General features: G+C 39.4%; 1 protein-coding gene and 1 long non-coding RNA gene across 2 annotated transcripts in view; one reads left to right on the top strand and one right to left on the bottom strand.

The window, feature by feature from the left end:
• LOC134210902 (protein windpipe) overlaps positions 1-25,197 on the top strand; it is a 194,500-nt gene that overhangs the window by 88,673 nt on the left and 80,630 nt on the right. The gene's annotated exons all lie outside the window — the stretch shown is intronic.
• Positions 7,078-8,177, bottom strand: LOC134215177 (uncharacterized). The gene is made up of 3 exons (XR_009980060.1): positions 8,031-8,177; positions 7,901-7,970; positions 7,078-7,819 (listed from the first exon to the last, which is right to left on the bottom strand). It is a non-coding gene; the product is annotated as an uncharacterized LOC134215177 (long non-coding RNA).

The raw sequence follows: 25,197 nt of genomic DNA, 5'->3' as shown, positions 1-25,197 counted from the left end.
ATTGACGTAGGAAGACCATCTTCGTTCCGTTTGGACCTAACAAATTTCCAGAATTGCTTGGGATTTAGACGCAGATTTCGTTGTGTGCGGCTGATGTATCGGGAATACAAAAACTGATTATAACTTCTGTATACACTGCTGGCACTATTGAACTGCTGCTTGTTGTACGTGGAACGATAATTGCAGTATCTACGAAGTGCAGAAGAACGGCGACGTTTAAGTATTCGTAATCTGTGGTTGGACCACGCAGGCTTCCGTGCAGGTCCTACAATCGGAACATGAATAGCAAATGCACGAACGATACTGTCGGTGAAAAAGTCCACGGCATCGTCGACGTTATCGAAAGAATTGATGCAATCCCAATCAACTGCAAGTAGCATTTCATTCAGTGCAGAGTAATCTGCTTTTCGGAAGTTATAACTGCTCGAATCATGTCCAGACTCAAAGGTAATGGGCGGCACGTACGACACCTCCAAGGTAAGCGGAGGATGGTTGACATCTACAGGTGTCAGCGGCTCAACAGCAGGGTGTATTGTGCAACTTGGCAACACTGCATCATTAACCAGTACCAGATCAAGTACACGACCATTTGAGTTAACAATGGGATTGATCTGGGTCAATCCATGAAAGTTGAATCCGTCCAACAATACGCAACTGGATTCTGATAGACGAGAGCGTATCAAGTCTACTGATGGGTAGGAATTTTCACCCGAACACCACCGAATAGCAGATTGATTGTAGTCACCGAGAAGCAAGACCTTGTCGCTAGCTCTGAGAGTAGAAGTAACCGTTTCGATAGAATCTAGATGGCGTTGAATATCATCAAGATTGTTCATACGATCAGGTGGCAAGTACACAACCCCAATGCTGATAATGAAACCGGTCATATTGACACGAACCCACAACTGTTCAAGGGTATCGCTGACGACAGCAGATTCACGAACACAATTCATACGGGAAAGGAGGTCAGACAACTATGGCAATTTTTCGAACAGCCTCAAGGGAAGACAACATCACTGAAAACCATAGTGTTGAGATAAACTCAAATTCTCAAATCTTATCCACGATTCAAATCAAGCGCGAGTCAAAACACACCCGACTTATGGCCCAGAGAATCGATCATGATTTGACTCGCGATTTGCATCATTACATGATTGCTACAAGTTCTTCTTCGTTGATTTTATCGCATTAACTTTCTTTACTTAAAACAATGGAAAATAAATCCATATGTACCTAAACAAAAAAAAAAAGCTTCGATTGGATTTTAACGCTTTTTAGAACAAAATAATTTTTCGGCGAATGAGCGAAACGTTGCGGAGTTAGCTCGCGCTTGAGGCTTCGAGATTGAGATTTGAGCATTACGTTTCGAGTTTACCAAATGCTCTTCGAACATTCGTCACAATGTGAGCAAATTCACAAAAACCAATCTACCAATTTTTCCCATCAGCAGGAGTACGCAAAAGTTGTTTGTTGTTTAACAATCGATAGTCAACAGAGTAATTGTGTTTTTTGTTATTGACACTTCATCACTGGATTAAAAGAGGACAGACTTCCCTTTTGAAAGCATTGACTCCACTAAATCTTATATATAAAAATGAAATGGTCTGTGTTCGTATCCGCATAACTCGAAAACGGCTGAATGGATTTTCTTCATTCCTTCAGCAGATATGTTCGTTATAGTTTCCGACGGGTTTATATGATATTTCCTTATGCTAAAATCACGAGTTAGGTTGAGTAAATCGTGAAAAACTAAAATAAAGATTTGTATGGGAATGTCGCATGGGGCTTTCTCAACGCGTATTTTCGCCTACTATGCAGGACAACGTCTGCCGGGTCGACTAGTTATTGATATATTCCAGATTATAAAATTAAAAAAAAATAAAATTAATAAAAAGTAGTTCTCTTGGGTATGTAATTTAAGGAAAAAAATCATTTCCAGGGGAATGTTATTTCCAAGTAAATTATTTTTAGGAGATTTCGGAGAACCATTGATGCTTCGACTATATGAAGGTAAAAAATAGACTCCATTTAACGGCCATTAGCTTCTTATGCAGCATTTCCTGTCCCTAACTCCCCGCGGAGCCGACCGGGTACAATCAATCTTAGGGACCATCGGGTGACCAACCCCGGTGAGAACTATGGTCGAATGCTGACAGGGAAGGAGTGAGCGGGATTGCTGATCTACGGAGATGCAAACCTGAAAGATCGTCTTTTCTCCAAGTTACGAGTGGCTCATAACAGCGTCTGTACTCTATGCTAGGAGCAGTTGATCATCATCCGAGTGCTAGCGAGGGACTCTAAGAAAAACTGTGCACCATGAACCAACGGAAATAAAGAGGGAATGGTTCTCCGGCATTGGGAAGGGAATAGGAATACAGGAAGACGGGAATAGGAGTAGGGGCCCTCCTTAGCCGTGCGGTAAGACGCGCGGCTACAAAGCAAGACCATGCTGAGGGTGGCTGGGTTCGATTCCCGGTGCCGGTCTAGGCAATTTTCGGATTGGAAATTGTCTCGACTTCCCTGGGCATAAGAGTATCATCGTGCTAGCCTCATGATATACGAATGCAAAAATGATAACCTGGCTTAGAAACCTCGCAGTTCATAACTGTGGAAGTGCTTAATAGAAACTAAGCTGCGAGGCGGCTCTGTCCCGATGTGGGGATTTAATGCCAAGAAGAAGAAGAAGAAGAAGGGAATGGGAATACGAGGAGGACTTGCCAGCACTTGGGATATTCGAGAGACGTATGCTTAGAAACATCTTCGGTTGTGTGTAAGAGAACGGTGTGTCTGCGACGAAGGATGAACCACGTGCTCGCCCAACTTTACGGCGAACTCTGTTTCCAAATGGTAGCTAAAACTTAAAGGGTGCGATGGGCTGACCAGGTACAGAACAACATGAAGAGCATGGGGTGCAAACCGAGGATGGATAGTCTGGAACATAGCTGATCCTGCTGCTAAGTTGTCAAATAGTGGGGAAGAATTGTATAAAGCTCTGTGTTTATGGTGAGGTAACTGAAAGGTGAGTGTTTTTTTATATTCTTTAGGAGCAACCCATGTCGAAGCTAGAGCTCAATTCGAAGAGGTCCTCTAGCTGGAATCTGCTGCTACAAACTATAGTATACCTGCATCGATTCCTAAACTGTTCTCGCGAAAGAAACATTTCAAAACCTTACCTGTCTCAAACTGCATGCGATGCCATTGCTCAATTTGTTGCTAACTAAATTCACAACTGACTTTACTCTGAATTATTAGAAAACCGAATTTGGAAGTGATACAAAACTAAACTGGAAACTGTGATAAACCATAACTTCAATAATTGTGGCGTGGCTGTAAAGAATCGGTTGAAGTCCGAAGGAAATCTGTTGTTAAGAACAATATGGATCAATACTAGACTCTAGAAGTCTACAAAGCCTGATAGTTTATATAAGTCTTAGTTAAAAACAACTTGTAACTTGGCTACTTGGTTCACTTTTATAGTACTGAGGAAGGACACAGGAGAAATTTGTAGTTTCAAATGATTCTTAGTAGCTGAGGTATTGGAAGACAAAATACTCTCTAGTACTCTTGTGGATCTAAATAAAAGACAACACAACGATGTACACAAAAACAAATCTTACAACTATTACTATTGTATAACATTTTGGCATATATGTACAATTCTGCAAGGTTTCAATACATGAAATGAAAGCTATTTATACACACCAGAGAATGCATTATTTTATGACAATCTTTTATGAATTCCATGCACAGATTGCATTAGGCTGAGGCCCATGCACAGATTGCATTAAGTCAATATAGCAAGCCATTGCATTAGATCTCTGGTCACGAGAAAAAATAACGAGGTTTGTGTTTGTGTCTACAAAAAATCTATTTTCAAACGCTCGTCGAGGAACGACTCTTTGTAAACTTCGGCAACCTTATGTGCCTACAAAAAAAATGGTCGAAGACGAGAATTGAACCTCAACCCTCAAGATAAGAGAAGTAGTGATAGAAGACTATCGTAATCCTCGTTCTGTATTATGTGAATGTGATAATTATCATATAATCACAAGTAAAAGGGTAATAGAGATAGCAAAGGATGACGTTAGTGGAATTGGAACTACTTTCATCTGTGAGTTTGTCCGACGGAGTCGGGAAGATTGTGTGAGTCGAAGCTATACTGCTGTACACGATGCATATATTTGCTGCTGGAGGAACCAACGAGAGTCGTTTAGATGTTTTGATCGAAACCAAATAAACCGATTTAATGCAATGAGCTGAAGTAACAAATATAACATTCTCTGAGCGATTTGCATGCGAGATTTGATACAAAACGCTTAATGCAAATAATGTCACAACTTTTTGTTTTAGGTGCAGATACTGTGATAAAATATAACAAAGTTGTAAGACTTCATTACAATGGTTGTATTAAAATTTCCCGAAACTGTTTATGCGAAAATTTTATACAGTTTCTGTAAGGTTCTTTAGGGTGGTCGGTATTGGGCATTTTTGACAAATACCGGTATTCGATATTTGGGGGAGTCAATACCGGTAAAATACTATAGGAGAATTATTTACAGATTGCTTGCAAGAGTCCTGGCGTCAACGTAGTTGCTACAGGCAACGCAAGTGTTTTGATCTGCTGAAGTCTCTTCACGAGTTGTTCTTTAGCCGATAAGGCAGAACAATCATCTATAGAGGCATCCTCTTCGTACGGATCGTCAGGTGTGGTTGTTGTCTAAGCTTCAACGATCGCATCAAGAATGATTAGGCGCTTCAAGATCTCGTTCGCTTGCTTAATCAATGTAGCTCTGTATGTCTTGAAGGAAATATCAAAATCGTTTGTGATTACTTTACGGCAGGATTATTCAAGAAGCAAAAAAATCGTCTCTCTTGGATATATTCTTTGAGAGCATTGAATAAATTGACGGAGATTTCAGTAGCTTGATTTGATAATTGCTCTAGTAGTAGTTCCACAGCAGCTTGAACAGGTTCGAGGGCCCACCCACGAGAGGTTCACCTACCGCCAAAAAATTATCATCACTTAAGTTGAATTTAGATGAAGCTTCAAATCGATCATAGTTTTTTTTAACGGGCCCCTTTTACTCATAAAATCGTTTAAGCATGGATAAAATACTATTCCAGCGTGGGTTGGTATCAGCCACCAATACAAGTTCTTTACCAAATTTAGATCGTACAAATTTTTGCAGCAACTCATTTTTCACAGGTAACCTCCGGAACAGAACTACTACGGCACGCACCTTTATCACCATTTCATACGTAGCGGGAAAACTCTCAACGATATAAACAAAGTTCATTGAAGAAAAAAGTCATTGACTATTTGACAGGTGTCTAAGAGAATAAAACAAATAAAACAACACGTATGATTAATGACGATGATGATCGATTGTTGAACGTCGTCATTTATATTTACTTATAGAACGTACACACGGTCAAGCAGTTCGACCAACATTGACTCCACCTCTCGTCTATTCAAACATCCATCAAGCTTTACCAACAGCGCGCTGCAGCGGCAAGAACAATCAATTTATTCGACCAACAATATCACACACGAACGACCGAAGCGACAACTTGAGCACCAACCATCAAAAAATATATGGGGGTTTGTGCAACTTCACTACAAACGCTCAAACATGTGCGGCGAACCTTGACTCCATCCCCGACAACTCAAACCAAAATCAAACCGTTTTAATTTTTTCCAACCGAGCCGCCAACTGTCAAATGGTTGTTCGAACAACTTCACACACGTTCAAACAAAGCAGCAACCGAAGCGTTTTCTTGGGGGTGGAGTCAATGTTCGTCAAACTGCTTGACTGGTGTGTACGTTGCATTATGGAAAGGTTCATTCATGTGAACATACATTTGTTGTAAATTTACACCAAATTTTCAAAACGACTTATTTGATTTTGTAAACAAAGATTAAAACGTTGATTTGACGAATCCGATAGCACTTCCACGCAAACCAACACCATCGACACGGAGGTGAGGTGAAGGCTTTAGGTACCTGTTGGCATTGACGTAAATAAAGGGGAGGGGCAGGGGGGCTGCCCCCTCCAGACCTACTTGTGCCTACTTCATGTTAGTAATTCAAAATGATATAATCTTATACATGACAATGATAATTATGCATGACAATGGAAAGATAAGACTATGCATTAGATCATTTGACCAACGAAACCTAAAAATTCGATTAAATTGGGAGTATCCAAAATGTGTACATTTGGAGGGCTTCTCAGAAAGTTGCAATTTTGGGACATTACGCAAATGATGCTCATTTCAAATTACTATTTTATAAATAAGTCTTCCATCCATGGTATAGTGTAATTTCCGTTTGTTTGAAACTTGCTTTTAGATAGGGTAAAGTGTCCAATAGTGGACCCCCAACCAATAGTGAACCCTCCAGCCGTTTTTGCATTATTACAGCACAATGTAAATATTTTGCTATGAAATTCCATCAGGAGAACCTACCTTACAGTCCTATGATTTGATTACATGCATTGGAAATGCTATGGAAAGTAAAATAAGATGATTTTTTTACAATTTTATTAAAAATAAACACAAGAGTGTCCATTATAGGAATATTTTGGGGGGTCCACAATAGGAAAGAAGAACGTCCCGAAACGAAACATGAAAATCAAATGAAGTGTCGACTATAGGGAAGCAATTTCCTATTATGGACCCCCAGGGGGTCTACTATAGGGCGAATTCAGTCAGACTTTAAAATGTTAATTTCAATGAATAACGTCGTGTATTTGAGTGTTTTATGTATGTATCGTGAAGAGGAGATGCAGAACTTGTTATTAGATATCAAGCAGAATTATTATGTTGAAAATTGGATCCACTATTGGGCATTTTACCCTAGAGACAAGATGTTATTCGTAAGTATTTTCTCTATGGGTCCAATATCAACATTAATAATTAAAAATGTCTTTTTGGATTTTCATCGCTTGTCACACTTAAACTTTCACCTTATTTGTATACATCAGGAAGTTCTTCTGATTTGAAACCTGCCGGCTCACCGGATGGGATAAGGAATCACAGGGTCGTTTGAGCAGCATCTTTCCAATCTCATTCAGTTCCTTGGTGAGGCTCATTGGCACGGGGAACACAATGATAAAACAACACTTGCTTGAGGAGTTTGCACGAGAACGACGGACATACAAATAAAGCCTTACAACAAGGGTGCTCAAAAGCCGTAAGAAAGCAATTTTATATTCACCAGAGGAAGACGAGGCTTGAATGTTCCCTTTTGAACACGGACAACGAAAAACAATAAGAAGTGCAAACTAAATAATTCAGGGCTGCGCTCTAATAAAAGTAGACGGCACCACTAAGTTCCAATTACAAACTATTTATTAACAAATTGTCCATTTTGGACACCTCTTCTCCTACCGTCTGACGTCACATAGGGTACTTGCGTATATTGTTGGTTGGGATCCGGATCCGTAGTGGTTTTGGCTTGTAGGTGGCAGTTGACAGATGGGGTTGCTGTTGATTCCGGTGGCGTATTCTGATGTCGGTGGGTGGTTCGTAGTGGCTTGGTGATACTTTCGTCGGAAGTTCGGGGCAGTTATCGATGCTTCCCGACTCGACACGGAGACAGGCGGCTTCCCGCATGGAAAGGCCTTCCAAGATGGCTGACTCACCGTTCTCCGACGTATGCTGCCCAAAGGGGGGGGGGGGTTCTCGAATGTCTTCCTTTTCTGCTCATCCATGACTTTGCGGATAGACGTGCGCATCTAGCGAGGTTTTGTCGGTCCAGCGGCTAGCCGGAACTTGTGCCGAAGAAAAGAAATAAAGAGAAAGGCCCTTGATGGACCTAACCACATGGATTAGCACCCTACTGTGACGCCATCTTCTACACCACATTGCACAATATCGATAATCAATAATATTTTACCTTTCTCTTTTCACAGCAACTATTCTTATAGATCTCTATACATTTAGATCAGGCACATTATGGGCAAAATCTACTAGAAGAAGGTATTTTTAAGTTTTCACAATTGTAACTGTTTACAAATGACACCAACCGTACTATTTCTTTTAATTCTTCTCAAATATAACGTTTACGTACTACTGCCCGTACTAATAGTTTTTAAGGAACACAAACCGTACTTCTACAAAAAGAAACAACACATAAATTAATCAGTTAACACTTTTAACAATCAAATTAAATACTTTTTAATACATTTCGCTAATCACGAAAAAAGCTTTCTTAGCCATGGCCGAGTATTTATAAGATTTTAATTTGTAAGAACGGAATGCAAAAATCATAATATAAATTGATTTTACATTGAACATTTTCCTCCTTACCTCACATGTACATCCGTGCGCCTCACTGGCGTACTCTATGTGTCGCGCTTGACATCATTCTGACATGCTATTGTTTTGACAGAGCATTCACACCACTGCAAATGAGTGTTGTCACGAAAGGAAAGAATGAGAGTCATGATGCTGTCAGTTTATTTCATTAGGGTGGGACATGAATTTGGATTTGCGGTAGAGCCAGCAAAATACATTTGGAACCGAACGGTTACAGATTGTACCAAGTTCAAAAACATAATTGTTTAAAGATATAAGCATGAGACTACCATCCGCTTTAAAACGACTGAAGCGTTTTAGAACTACATCAAAATGAGCACATGTACACAAATCCGGCCAATGAAACTTCGAACTATCATTTTTTCGAAAATCTTTGAGGTAATCGCAAGGTATGCCCCAAAGCAGTTTCTTTGAAGCTTTTTGTTCTCGCTACAGAAAGCCACAGAAAGATATAAAAGTTTAAACTAAGGAATCTTTGTTACAAAGACAGAAAAGTCGAAATTGGTGAAAGTATTAGGACAAAACATAGGCAACATTCGCACTCACAACGGAGATTGCATTAAAAAACACTGATTAATCCACCTAGCGGTGTTGGTGCCTTTCTCGTGCAAAAATAATACTTAAAAATATGAGTGAGTGTTTTTTAGCGTGTTTTGCGCATAGAAAATAATATTTTGGCCATAACTTCTGATCCCATAGTCCAATCTGGCCAATTTTCAATAGCAAACAATGGGACAGGATTCTCAGTCGAATGGAACTTGTTGCGAGAAATTCGGCCAATGCTAAGTTCCAAAAAGTGTGTCTACAAAATTTTGTACACATACATACACACATACACACACACATACATACATACACACATACAGACATCACCTCAATTCGTCGAGCTGAGTCGATTGATATATAACACTATGGGTCTCCGAGCCTTCTATCAAAAGTTTGGCCTTGGAGTGATCATATAGCCTTTACGTATACTTAGTATACGAGAAAGGCAAAAAATATAAATCCTCACAAGATCCACAAATCTTGTTTCATTGGTGATTTTATAAGGGTCATCAGAGAACTTTTTTATGCCTGACTGGTGTTATTATAATGTTACATTTTTTGGATAAAAAAAACCCCCCTGTTTTAGAAACCAGTTCGTATAAGAAAACATTTCTCTTGCAGCACAACTCAGATCGATTTGGTTGCTTCTCGAGTCACTTTGATTTTTGCAGAGAAATCTCTCATCTATTCAGAAAACCACAGTAAAGTTGCTTTCTAACGTGAGCAACAACAAAAAACCCATGTTATTCTGGAATTTGATTTGAGTCATCATCATAAAAAACACTTTAGGATTTCAAATTATTGTTCATCGGTACTTAAGTATTTAGAAAAAAATCGAATGTTATTCTCAGGATTCCCACACATTTTGGAAATGCATGAATACTTATATTGATTATGACGAAATTTCATGGAATTTATTCCACATCTAAAGAGTATCTAAAAATTTCAAGCTGAATTCGAAAACTTTATACATTAAATAAACATGGAAATGCTTGAAAATTTTCAGAAATACACTCATATCGAATTTCATTTATAGATAATGCAAAAAGGATTCTTCAATCTTAGATTACACACTTATTTACATTATATGGAGAAGACAAGTTGACACAGACACAGCGTTTTGAAGCAATCACAGCGTCATTGGAAATCAGATTGCATTTATTTCTTTCCCAATAATCAAGAAACATGAGAATGATTATGCTCGGCTCACGTCATTTTTAATTGATAACAATTTGGTAACTTCAAAAATGAAATTGTTATCACATTATAGAAGTATTTAGCTAAAAAACATCATCACTGCCATGCACCTATTTCAATAACATTCAAAAACAGTTAATCCTATGCTTGTGTATATCAATAATACTGTTTCCAACATAAAATACGCACACTATTACTTGTGTGTATACGTAACGATATGATTGCAGTGATGCCGAATTTCTCAATGTTTTGTATTTGAGTTGAAATATAATTACAAAATTCCAGTTTTCGTTGTAGTTTTCCAACTTATCAGTTAAATTTTATGTTTGTCATAGCTTATCTCTTCGATATACCTTGTTTTACAAACATAAGAGTTGAATTTCACAGTAAAAGTTCATTCAAGAATTATTGAAATAAAAATCTAGGTCGGCAACCCTTGCCGATGCTGCAAGCCATGTAAATAGTTTGGAATACGGACAAGAATAATTTAGACGTTGTTCAAAATAAACCTATATCAAACTATAGGAAATCGCGTTAATTTTTCAAATATGATTATATTTATAGTGAAATTGTGATGTGCTCTATGTGTTGTGAAGTGTATTTTGAAAGGATTCATTTGTTTTAGCTTTAAATTAAGTGGAAAACAACGACGTGAAATGAGATGAATCTGGTAGTAGCAATCGAGCAGTGCATCAAATCAACAGTTCAGAGGTATGAAAATGAAAACAAATGTGTTTTATAATTTTGTTTTTAATAATTTGAGTCTTGTGAACTAAAACATTACTCAAAAGGAATTTTAAATAATATTCCAAACATTGCAGAAGGTGGTCTATTCATTATTGTGTACATACGATGTGAGAAATTGTTATCAAATTGATTTTTTATTTGGTTTATCGACGGTTGAGATTAATATACGGGCTGTTATTAATATGGGAACAGATACCCTATTTTTCGCGAATTTTGTAATGTTAGTTCTAAGACGAATGAACTTAGTCAACAAATTTCTATTGCAACCCATGCGCGCAGTGCTTTAAATCGCCTTAGAAAAATACAGTCCACCCGCTGGGGCCATGGCCCCCCCTAGACCGAGACTCTAGTTACGCATATGCCTGTTGGTAGTGTCGGTTTGCGTGGGAGTGCTATCGGAAATGGAAGAAATGGTGCTTAAAATGGAAGAAAATGATAACGAAAACCCTGCTTTGATTCTTACAATTGAACTGATAAGAGAGCGTAAATTTTGATTCCAGTTTTAAAAATTTTCGAAACCTTACCTCACTTTTAATTGCCAATAGGTAGGTGAAAACCTGGGACGGGACTTGCAAAGAGGAAAAAATGTAATGTCATCTGCTGCCAGTCAGCCGCTGTCACGAACTGCCAGATGCTGCCAGCAGCTTTTTGAGTGAAAGTGTTGATATCCCATATAAAATATTTCACATGATTTATATTTTACTAATAATTTTGCCCTTGGAAGAGTATTTCATCATAGGCGGGCAGCTGAAAATATTTTTGTTATGCTAAGAAGAGTCTACACGGCGCTTAAGTGAAACTGTTGAAACAGTCCATGATCAACTGTGATGCAGCTGTGATGAAGAAGGATGAATAAAATTAGTCATATTTTTAATTCTAAGAAATAAACATATTTTCTCGTATGTTTGCGAAAAGAGATTCATGTCAATTTTGATAGCAATTTGAATGAAATTGAAAGGTTGTCTGGTCGAATATACGATTTTCTATCCTTATGCTCAACTAGTAGAGCCGTTTGATACGATAATATTTTTGCCTTTCTCGTATACTAAGTATACGTAAAGGCTATATGATCACTCCAAAACCAAACTTTTGATAGAAGGCTCGGAGACCCATAGTGTTATATACCAATCGACTCAGCTCGACGAATCGAGGTGATGTCTGTGTGTGTGTGTGTGTGTGTGTGTGTGTGTGTGTGTGTGTGTGTGTGTGTGTGTGTGTGTGTGTGTGTGTGTGTGTGTGTGTGTGTGTGTGTGTGTGTGTGTGTGTGTGTGTGCGCAAAACTACTCAAAAAATGTCACTAATTTTTCGGGCACTTATCCTCAACCGATTTGCTCGCAACAAGTTGCATTCGACGCAGAATCTTGTCCCATTGTTTCCTATTTGAAATTGGCCAGATCGGACTATGGGATCGAAAGTTATGGCCAAAATACAAATTCATACGAAAAAATCGCGTAAAATATGTCACTCATTTTTCGGGCACTTATCCTCAACCGATTTGCTCGCAACAAGTTGTATTCGACGCAGAATCCTGTCCCATTGTTTCCTATTTGAAATTGGCCAGATCGAACTATGGGATCAAAAGTTATGGCCAAAATACAAAATCATACGAAAAAATCGCGTAAAAAATGTCACTCATTTTTCGGGCACTTATTCTCAACCGATTTGCTCGCAACAAGTTGCATTCGACGCAGAATCTTGTCCCATTGTTTCCTATTTGAAATTGGTCAGATCGGACTATGGGATCGATGGTTATGGCCAAAATACAAATTCATACAAAAAAATCGCGTAGAAAATGTCACTCATTTTTCGGACACTTATCCTCAACCGATTTGCTCACAACAAGTTGCATTCGACGCAGAATTCTGTCCCATTGTTTTCCATTTTAAATTGACCAGATCGGACTATGTGATCGAAAGTTATGACCAAAATACAAATTCATACGAAAAAATCGCGTAAGAAATGTCACTCATTTTTCGGGCACTTATATACGAAAAAATCGCGTAAGAAATGTCACTCATTTTTCGAGCACTTATCCTCAATCAATTTGCTCGCAACAAGTAGCATTCGACGCAGAATCCTGTCTCATTGTTTCCTATAGAAACTTGGCCGGTTCGTACAATTGGGTCAAAAGTTATGGCGAAAATACTAATTTTAAAACTACAAAATAAAATGCCATTTTTTGCTCTTATGCTCATCCGATTTGTTTACAACAAATTGCGTTTGGCGAGAATTTTTTTTATGCATATAAACAAATATGAAAAATAAGACCAATTCACATATTGGTGTTATTTTAGATTTTTCCAAACCTTTTGAACGAACGAGAAAGGCACCATCACCGCTAGGTGGATTAATCTGGGTTTTTGTTTAACTTTTTGTTTAACTGATGAGTTGTATTTTTCATCGTTCAATTTCATATGCCGTTCATCGTAGCGGTATCGAAAAAAAAACAGTGAGATTCATACTCACTGTTGAGCTTGAGCTTGAGCTTGATTGACTGCTCGTAGTTGCTACTCCATTATGACCAGATCAGCTGTTCTTGCACAGGGAACCAACAGATGTTTGCTTGGGACTAGCACACATCTTCAATGTACAAGTACTGGTGATCTCATTTGATAGGTCATACTGGCGCCTGCCACATCAGATTGCAAGTCAATGTAGGGAAGGGGGAGGAAATGATGATGCAATCACTCGCCCACTGCAAGCCGAATATACCTCTGCACTTGCCACGAGCTCATGCGGAATTTGTTGGAATTTTTGCGTTAAGTTCGAGAGGCAGAGGTCCGTCTTGGTTAACGAGCTGCCAATGTGATAGATAGGAGAAAGTAACTGATGGAATTTCTAATTGGATGTAGGAAACGAGCTCTATAGTTCATTTCCAATTCTAGCAGATTACTGATAGAATACTCAAGTTGGAGGTATAGGAATAGTAATGGAAACGGTATGGAAGTCCATTTCCAGTTCTAGCGATTGCTAGAACATGAGGAATAAAGAGAAAGATACAAAGTAGGAGAATGGAACGGACCTGGGATTTAACCCACGACCTCCTGCGTATGAGGCAGAAGCAGTAGCCATATGACTACCAAGCCCGCTTGATTCATACTCACTGTTACTTAAAAACCAGTTTTGTACGGTTATGGTCTAAAACAAACTTTTGTGAATAGATATATCGAGATATATCTAGATTGTTCACGTAACTGTTATCTAGCCGTCAGCTGGTTATTTTATTATGTAGAAATCGTGGTTACAAGATTGCAAAATTATATTAGAATATTCGTTGTGCCTCGAGCAGTGGCAAACAACACAGTACTCTTTTCAATTTTTCACCGTTATCAGTTCTGTCTTGACGTAGTACGAATTTGTTCAAGAAGAAGCAACTCCAACCACCAATGGGGTTATTATCTGTACTTGGTCTTGTCTTTCTTATCAGTCAGAGGATAAGTTGTGGCAACAACAGTATGGTTTGCTTCGCCACATTTCGGTCATGTTTGTTCTGAATTGTAAAATTTTACCGGAAAAAAAACATGAATAATCCACCTAGCGGTGATGATGACCTTTGACTAGTGCATATATATTTATTATACTTCACTTATTGCACAGCGGAGTATTAAAATATCATATTTGGGGTTTGTTTCTCGAAACAGTGTGACAGTGACGTATACTCACTAACTCATAAAAACGTAGTGTTAAACGGACTTCTAATCAAAAGTAATTGAGCCTAAATAAATCTTGAAAAATCCAATAAAAATATATTTTGGGGTGATCATATAGCCTTGCGGAACAACTTGGTGCCCGAGAAGAACAAAAACTATGTTGTTCAAAGTGTGATATCTCGAATGATATGTTTCTTGACCAACAGTATTTGACCCTGTCGTTACCCAACAAATTGAGAATGTATGTATCGGAAAAAACAGTATCTTATGAAACTGTCTGCGCAATGATGTATGGAATTTCGGGAGGGACGAAATTCTTATAGGGGTAACAAACAAACATACTCAATGAATGGCTATGGTGGATGAAGCTATTCAAAATCTAAATTTTTTTCTTTATCGCATAGTGAAAATTTACATATGAGAAATCATTTAAAGGATTAGTCGGTGACTTGGTAGTTTTTTTATTGTCTTTATTAATAAGGTTTTCGGCCCTAGACCGGTTCACCTCATAACTTGGTAGTCATTATCACTGTACTACCATCTGTAGACTTGGTATCATTTTTCCTACAGAACTGGAACATTCGAGCTGGAAGCAAACATTTACCTTTAAAATTGTTTGCGAGTTCGTTTTGCAATAAACACATGATAAAGAAAGCGCCAACGCCAATTGAATTATTATGGCGGCGGCGATATGCACGGCAACCTTGCTATAGGAAGGAATTTATGAATTTATTTACGCATTTCAAAGTGCAAGTTAAAAAAATTGTCCAGTATATGAAAAATGAATTATGGATGTTATTATGAAGACATAAACAATTACATAGAATAGCAAAAAATAACTTATTTCTAACAAGTTACAACTCGTTGAAATGTACGTTGATTATTTTAAGTGTATTATTTCGTTTGGGAATATCAACAATTTTTAATAAAGGTGTAGCTTAATGAACGAATCTTCTGCTCTATTTTATTCATTTAGCCTTGCACCGTATACTATGTCCAGCAGTCCAGCACCTTTAGCTTGAAAACCTCGAAAGATTTGTACGCACACTTGTCTGTAAAAGGTCACTAAAGAAATTCAAGTTTTATGCAGATCAAACGCATATCCTTATGTACCCTATACATATAAAGTATTGGTGGTTTTGGCTACATCATTTTCCAAAATATGAATTTAGTTTGCTGACCTGGCAGTTTTCGCTTTAACATATTCCAAACAACAAACTGACTTGTGACTGAGTTGCGTAAATGCTATCATCAAAACTCATCTTACCAATGCAATATTCTATTATAACCTGTCCAAGCCGTTATTTTTCTTACATTAACGACTTTATTTTTAATTGGTATGTCTTATGTCATTATGTGAAACAAATCTCATCGAGCTCTCCCTCCTCTACTCGATTGTTTTTCTTTCTCAATGAAATACATTTGCCCCAAAATCGCATGTTTATAGCTTATTTGTCGCTCAAGGAGCCGAAAGCCATAAAGATCGTTCATCTGTGTCGTTGATCTGCCACGGCTGATACTCAGCCATTTCGGTACAGCCAACTGGAAACAATTGGCCACTTCATTCCCGTCCATTTTTCCTCTCAACGAGTAGTAACAATTTTGCTAAGGTCACGGTCAGTGTGCACACTCCTCCGTGCTGCGCTGGACATTGGCAATGAAATCTCCCGCCGCGGCAATGTCTCTGCTTGTTTATGATTTGTGAGTATGACCTGCGGAGTGCCGCCGCCGTGCCGTGACCATGACGATTTGTGTACTGCCACTTCAATCAACAACCCCAGCAGCATCATCATCATCAGCGCATCAATGTCGCCGATTTCTACTTTTTCCGCTTTTAATTTCACATTCAACAAAATCCTCACTCATAGGCCACTGCTGACGGCAACAGTAGCTCCATTGTAGCTCCTGTATGCAAAGTTTGATGCAAAATGCTCGACTATAATTGACTAATTCTGCATTCGAAGCGACTAATACCTGCTCCGTTCACGTTGCTTTGCTCTAGCCGGCGAAGATTCATTGCGCGATGATCGAGTTCCGGCGCTCAAATGACCGATCATTAAAGCAACACTTTTTTTACTGCCGCTCGTGCGCTGTTTGTAAGATAGAGGAGATGGGGATAATATGCTCGGTTTTGGGAAATGTCATGATTATTAGGTATAAGAACGATTCTTTATGGTACGAAATTATGCATGTCTTAAACTATGTTTGGATAGAGAAAATAGCAGTGGTGTTATTGAAATTATGATATCACGCCCATGAAAAATTTCATTCTAAGGAAATAGGATACGCACGTGGAGAACACATCACCAATTTTTCCATTCAAATTCATAAGAATTTCAAATACATATTCCACTATATGATGTTTTTTTCTACCACTATTGTGAGTAGCCAAAAAAACTTCACCGCTAGCCCGGGTGCGTTTTGGAACATCTTCCCCAAAGTGGCCTCGATGATTACCGAGCTGGCGCTTTTCCTACTCCGGTCAATCGACGTCGTCGTTACATTACCAACGACCAGATACTTTAAAACAAAACACAATTAGAACTTCTCCCATTAGAACGTGCCTTGCCGTCACTTCGCGCTGGCATAGCTACCCAGAATTGCCAAACAAATTGCAAACACTCTGCCGCTAATGTGCGGCACATCGAGGGATGGGCTGAGAAGCAATCGTAGCAATAGCAATTAGACAAGCAACGCCGTATAAGTAGGTATATGGCGATAGTGCTCAGGCGCTCAGTTGAGGAAATAGGAAAGAAAGACAACTACAAACAAAACCATCAACCCGGACGGACACCGTTGTCGCAAGTGAATGAAGAACAGTAACTGTTGATCGCTCAACCAACGAATGATTGCAAAAAAAGAAGCGTGGATTTACCCAAAACGTATCTTCTCTACCTTTATCGTACACCAAGATGTGCGGAAAGGCTAAATGAATCCAAAAACAAAATTAGGATGATCATGAGAGGCTGTATGCAGTGTATTTAAACCTATTTAAGCTTTGCATTTAACGTTTCCTACATAGAAATCAAACTATATATTTCAAGGTCTTCAAAATATATATTATAACTTTATTACGTGGAATGCTTTCTACCCGCTAGGTGTATCAATCTAAGATTTGGTAATACGTTTCGGACCCTATCTGTTACCCCACAAATTGAGAATGTATGCCTCGGTGATGACGATAGCATAAAATAGTACCAAACGGTAGATACGTTTTGAAATAGCTAGTTATTACTTTCAGTGGAACTTCGGTGGAAGAACTCAATTGAAAGATGAGTTGTATTTGTTTACAATCAATATTAGCTTAAATGTCAAGCAATCATTTGGATAATTTTGCACTCTCTTGAGTCCTGACAATGATTTATAACGGAAATCAAAGACACATCATTTCGATGTGATTTGATTTTTTTGTCAATATAATGTATGTTATGTACATCAGAAAATAATAAATTTCACTAATATTTAATAATTTTCGGGGAAACTGCGGGGTTTCTAAGCCAAGTTACCATTTTTGCATTCGTATATCATGAGGCTAACACGATGATACTTTTATGCTCAGGGAAGTCGAAAATTTCCAATCCGAAAATTGCCTAGACCGGCACCGGGAATCGAACCCAGCCACCCTCAGCATGGTCTTGCTTTGTAGCCGCGCGTCTTACCGCACGGCTAAGGAGGGCCCCTATAACATTTAGATTTATCAAAAGATACCTATTTCGTTTCCTACTTGTAAACTTGTTAGCGTTTGCTTATCAACTACGATAACAAACTACTACTGTTGATATCAAAATACTGAAAAAGTTTTCAAGTGGGAAACGAAATATGTATCTGTTATGAACAAGAGTTGTACATATTGGAGGAAAATAAAAAAAAATTCAATTGACAAATTCCAAATTTCAAAAACACCATTTTTTGAAGGAAAGATATTTTTTGGAAATCTTACGGAATCGATTACCTCTATGTCATGCTGTCTGAAATTAAATGCTTCTCTTTATTTGCATTGATTACATTTGATCGAACGCAAGCTTAGTATTCACCCTGTCGCATAACGTCCCCTCTTCGTACATTGGGGAAAAAAAGACCCTTATCATCGTGAAAAAAAAACATACCCAGCAAGTACTTATCGACTCACCTTTTTTTCGCGCTGATAGTGGTGTGCTATACTAAAAGGTATCAAGCCGGGCGGCATCGACGTTTGCATGGGCAAATAACCTGAAACCATGACGGCGATCGAACGATGACGACCGCGATGATCACCACGACTACGCTACCCGCAATGGAGCAGTAGTGGCAACCTATACCTCTCTACCAAACAGCAGTCTGCGAACGAACAGTGTTCAAAATGAACAACCAACAGCACAACGTGCTCGCGAGACCCTTCGACCGCACTGTGGGCCATGCAATCTACTGGCGCAGAAAATGGCAAAAGCCGTACCACGTTTATAGACGATTTTCAGCCAGAATTGAGTCTCTTAAGTAAGTTTTGTTTCCGTCTGCATGTTGCTGGAACTTACGAAAGTTATAGGCCCTACTTGCAACAGCAATTCGTCTTTCCAAATGAAGAATAACAAATTCTTCAACGATTTTGAACACATCTTCGCCAAACACTACCATTACCATCAATATCACCACGCATACGGCTATCTGTACTCGTAACCATCTGCTCAGTAAGCATATGCGGTATTTCGAAAAATTTCGTTTCAGGTGATTTGAAACAAAATTCCGCGGAATTTGAGCATGGCGAAATCTGATTTCTTGATTTCGTTAATTTGCATAAATTTCGCCATGAAAAACTAGCGAAATTTAACGGAATTCCGCGGAATTTCTAAACTAATATGAACTCATATCTGTCGTATCCCAGCCGAATTGGTTAATTTATTCAAAATCTGTTTTTAAATTTTGTTCCCTACATATCGACGCCTACTATTTACGAACCCCATTCCGAGTCGATAAATACGTATTTAATTTTCTTCTAGAAAACGTCTTCAGTGTTTTGTTGGAAATGTTTTAACAGAAAACGAAAAGCATCTTTTACTTAATTTTTTGAGGTTATCCTATTTTTAACGAAAATGCGTCGGATTTAACGCAACTATTAGTACGCCAGGCTTAGAGTGTAAATGTTAGTAATAAGATTTAGTTATTCTGATAACTTTGTCTAGCATGCAAAGTCGTGGATTCCTAGCGCCCCTGACGAACTCTTTTCTGGGCGCCTCTTTCGAACTAAATGCCTTCACCTCCACTTATCTGTGATATAACAGTCAATATTCAGCGAACCAAATAAATATACTTACAGTCCTTAAGAAGTTTTGACATTTGTTGAAATATTGTTTGAGTCTTTGAAATATAAATAAATATATAAATATGTTGTAACATTGCAGAGTCGTGTGTATTTCTAGATCTTTGTATGGCATTTACCAAAGTCCAGAACGGATTGAAAGATTAGTAGAATTGCTGAAAGTATTTTTTTTTTATTGTCTTTATTAATGAGGTTTTCGGCCCTTGACCGGTTCACCTCATAGCTGAAAGTAAAGTCTCATGATTACTCATCAGGTTCAGCTCATACTGTTCATAGCAGCTGTTTCTTGCACTTAAGGGGGAACAAAGATTGGCATCAAACCACTACACAAATCCGTATTTTTTTAATGAGTGTTTGTGGCATTTCTCAGTGTTGCACTACTGCAATAACAATTTTTCGAAGGATGAAAAGAGACAGACGACACAACGCCGGTAGTAAAACTTAAACTCTTGAGCCTTAATTGAAGAAGTCGACTTACATTATAGTACATCACGGAGAAGAGGGCTTTAAAACACGACAAATCGTGACAAATCATATCCCGCGCAAAGTTTCATAATAGCGTAACTGCATTGATCGATTTATCTTCATGGATTTTTTTTTGTTTATAACGCAAAAAGATTCAAAGCTACAACCATGATTGTTGCTTCTGAAGCAAGATGCAACCATTCTTTACCACCTCTAACTTTAAATTCTATGGCAAACTGTCTAAATTCGCTGTAATGTTAAAAAGAAATAATCGACGAAGAGAAATCGATTAACGCAGTTACGCCCTTATGATCATAAGCGGGAGATATATAAATTTCTGATGGTTAGACACCTCTGAAGTGGATCGGTCGATTCTCGGATTAGCTGTCGAGCCTTGGATAGCTCGTGCTGATTGTATTGCGAATTCATTTTGCTCATCTTTAGGATACTTTAGCATAATCAATTTATTTTAAGGTGAAATAAGGGTTTTAACAGAATTATATCCGTTATGTGCTCATCGTGTGCTTCGGGGGCATACGCCTCACGATGAATTTATTTTCAAACAGCTTCTATAACCTGATTCTTCTGTTACTAAAACTCTATTTCTTGCATAACAGTTAGGACAATACAAATTTAAAAACAATTATGTCTCTCCCCCCCTACTTTTGGATTTTTTTGCCCAAAAATAATATTTTGAGGCGGGAACAAAAAAAAATCCGGTAATTTTGAGGATTTTCAAAACATTCTTTAACAAATCCGAGGAGTTTTTTTTTATTTTTTTTTCATTTTATTTATTTTTTGTTATCCCCCGCTCCTCCAACCCTGGACCTTTCGGAGACCAGTAGGACATAATTTAAATTAAATATTAGTAACGGCCTTATTTGACTTCCAAAAATTTTACTTAAATTGCGTTCGTAGGCAATTTAACAAAAATTCCGCGGAAAAAAAATTAAAATTTCGTTTTGTTTCGAAAAAAATCGAATTAAATAGACATTGATTTCGTATCGTTCCGTGGTATCGAAAATAAATCTATATTTTGTTTCGCTTCGTTTCGAATCAACATAGACATTTTAAATTTCGTTTCGTATCGTTTCGCCAAGACAAAGTGTATTATCGCATGCCCTTACTGCTCAGTCTTGATAGAATGAATGATGTAGCCTATCCATGCCGTCCTTCCTCTTCATTGGGACAAAAACTTCCACTACCCTGCAATTCCAATGATATCGGTATCATCAACACAGCCTAAGAGCTTATGTGTCCGCATGATGATGATAATGTTCTTCTGCCAGCCGAATCTTCTAATCGCACCTTCGGCTATGTTGAACAGCACATTTGAAAGCGCTATATCCTATTTCAATACATCTAAGTTCGCACACCAAGGTGAAACTTCGATCCAAATGCCAGCCTCAGTTTCACTGCAAAAAAAAGGGCAATCATTGATAAGGGGCTCTCCTTAGCCAATTAGTATTTCTTAGATTTCATACTAATAGCTGCCATGTACGTACTTTAACTTTCTCACCCCAATTGCTTATGGATTGCCATTTGGGATTTGATGGCCATCCAATTGGAGATCCAAAACGATAAAGCATGAGGGAATATAGCTTAGGAGTATTATTATAAGCAAATGATTTAAAATTTGTGAAAATACGTTGGGAGTGACTTTGCTAAGAAATTCATGTCTCTCCGTTATCCTGGCTGATGATTATCCTCGGATGGGGCGAAGGTATTAACCTTGCCATGGGTAATTATCCTACGTTTAAGCGCATTTGCTCGCTCTCTGAAACGAAAAAGAGCAAAACATAAATTAATAACCACCCTTCCCCCCATCCGAATCGTTTGTGTGTTAGTGTAGTGTACACGAGCGCAAGTAAAGACCAGCTATCTTTTCATTAACTGATAAGGTTAAGAACACAATGCTGAATGTGGCATGACCCACAGCTAATAAAACAAAATCTCCTACAAATGATGAGATCCATGTTGATATGATCCTTTATTGGTATGGTATGGCTCTTACTTCTTCAAAATTTATACAAAACATTTTTAGAATATGTTGTAGATATTTTAAGGGTCCTTCGTTTTTTAGTGTTGTTTTATCAGTACACATGATATTGCACATTACCTGTTAAATTCTACCACGTTCAACCATTTAAAGACCTGAACCATATCCACATCCAGCGAATCACAAACCATGTCATTGTTATAATAAAGATCTTCTGAATAAAATCGCCTATCGCTGTAAGCTTTATTCAGATGGAGTTAACGAAAATCCGGTAAAGCCTGAAATAGATTGCGCACTAATCGATGAATATTTTCGAGGAACGGACGAATGACTTCACTAGGGTGGATCAAATTAGTATGGGAAAAGCTTTGTTCAATTTTTTGATGGGCCGCCCTCTTATTCTTTTCAATTTGATGCCCTGATGCTCTGGACAAAATTTCAGCCAAATCGGTCAACGTTTGGGCAGTGCTAAACTTGTTGGAAGTTTATATGGAAAAATGTATGCAGAAACATCCAAAAACAGTGATTTGCAGTTGGACGGCACTAAAATCTGTGAAACCTTTTATGACCATAGTGGCTATGGTGAATCATTTTTTAATTATACCAATATGAGTATCAATCATCACGTTTTTTAAAGGCCATTAATGCAAATATTAAATTACATCCCCGCAACTTCGACGTCGTGGCGCTGCAGGAGATTTGCTGGACAGGACAGAAAGTGTGGAAAAGCGGGCATCGAGCGGCTACCTTCTACCAAAGCTGTGGCACCACCAATGAGCTGAGAACCGGCTTCATAGTGCTGGGAAAGATGCGCCAGCGCGTGATTGGGTGGCAGCCAATCAACGCAAGGATGTGCAAGCTGAGGATAAAAGGCCGTTTCTTCAACTATAGCATCATCAACGTGCACTGCCTAGCCCACACGAAGGGAGATCCGACGACGAGAAAGAAGCGTTCTACGCACAGCTGGAGCAGATATACGATGGATGCTCATTGCGGGACGTCAAAATCGTCATCGGTGACATGAACGCACAGGTAGGAAGGGAGGAAATGTATAGACCGGTCATCGGACCGGATAGTCTGCACACTGTATCGAATGACAACGGCCAACGATGCATAAACTTCGCAGCCTCCCACGGGATGGTAGTCCGAAGCACCTTCTTTCCCCGCAAAAATATCCACAAGGCTACATGGAGATCACCTAACCAAGAAACGGAAAACCAAATTGACCACGTTCTAATCGACGGTAAATTCTTCTCCGACATCACGAACATACGCAATTACCGCAGTGCGAATATTGAATCCGACCACTACCTCGTTGCAGTATGCCTACGCTCAAAACTCTCGACGGTGTACAACACGCGTCGAAGTCGGATGCCGTGTCTTAACATTGGGCAGCTACAAGAAGGTAGACTAGCCTAAGAATACGCGCAGCAGCTGGAAGTGGTACTCTCAACGGAAGAGCAGCTAGGCACAGCGTCTCTTGAAGATGGCTGGAGAGATATTCGATTCGACATTGGTAGCACCGTAACCGCTGCACTTGGCACGGTGCCCCGATCAGAGAAACGACTGGTATGACGGCGAATGTGAGCAATTAGTAGAAGAGAAGAATGCAGCACTGGCGAGATTGCTGCAACACCGCACGAGGGCGAACGAATTTTCGGAGGAAAAAGCGCCAGCAGGAAGATCGAGACAGTGAAGTGACGGAGCAACTGTACCGCGCTAATAACGCACGAAAGTTTTATGAGAAGTTAAACGTGCCACAGCCCGATATGTGTAAGGACATAAATGGGAACCTTCTTACAAACGAGCGTGAGGTGATCCAAAGGTGGCGGCAGCACTACGAAGAGCACCTGAATGGCGATGTGGCAGACGAAGATGGCGGTATAATGATGGACCTTGGAGAACGCGCGCAGGACATAATTCTACCGGCTCCGGATCTCCAAGAAATCCAGGAGGAGATTGGCCGGCTGAAGAACAACAAAGCCCCTGGGGTTGACCAACTACCAGGAGAGCTATTTAAACAAGGTGGTGAGGCACTGGCTAGAGCGCTGCACTGGGTCTTCTTCTTCTTCTTCTTCTTGGCATTACATCCCCACAATGGGACAGAGCCGCCTCGCAGCTTAGTGTTCATTAAGCACTTCCACAGTTATTAACCGCGAGGTTTCTAAGCCAGGTTACCATTTTTGCATTCGTATATCATGAGGCTAACACGATGATACTTTTATGCCCAGGGAAGTCGAGACAATTTCCAATCCGAAAATTGCCTAGACCGGCACCGGGAATCGAACCCAGCCACCCTCAGCATGGTCTTGCTTTGTAGCCGCACGTCTTACCGCACGGCTAAGGAGGGCCCACTGGGTCACTGGGTCACTGCACTGGGTCATTACCAAGATTTGGGAGGAGGAAGTTTTGCCGCAGGAGTGGATGGAAGGTGTCGTGTGTCCCATCTACAAAAAGGGCGATAAGCTGGATTGTAGCAACTTCCGCGAAATCACATGGCTGAATGCCGCCTACAAGGTACTCTCCCAAATTCGGAGAAGCATAGTGGCTGGAAATCGTACGTACTTTGGACTCCGCAAGACGCTCCGATCAAATACAAGTTCGCCGCCGTACCAAACTGGAAATCTACAAAACGCTCATTAGACCGGTAGTCTTCTACGGACACGAAACCTGGACGATGCTCGTGGAGGACCAACGCGCACTTGGAGTTTTCGAAAGGAAAGTGCTGCGTACCATCTATGGTGGGATGCAGATGGCGGACTGTACGTGGAGGAGGCGAATGAACCACGAGTTGCATCAGCTGCTGGGAGAACCATCCATCGTTCACACCGCGAAAATCGGACGACTGCGGTGGGCCGGGCACGTAGCCAGAATGTCGGACAGTAACCCGGTGAAAATGGTTCTCGACAACGATCCGACGGGCACAAGAAGGCAAGGCGCGCAGCGGGCAAGGTGGATCGATCAGGTGGAAGATGACT

The sequence above is a fragment of the Armigeres subalbatus genome, chromosome 2 (genome assembly GCF_024139115.2).
Source record: "Armigeres subalbatus isolate Guangzhou_Male chromosome 2, GZ_Asu_2, whole genome shotgun sequence".
NCBI classification, from domain to species: Eukaryota; Metazoa; Arthropoda; class Insecta; order Diptera; family Culicidae; genus Armigeres; species Armigeres subalbatus.
This window is presented reverse-complemented; position numbering and strand designations above follow the sequence as displayed.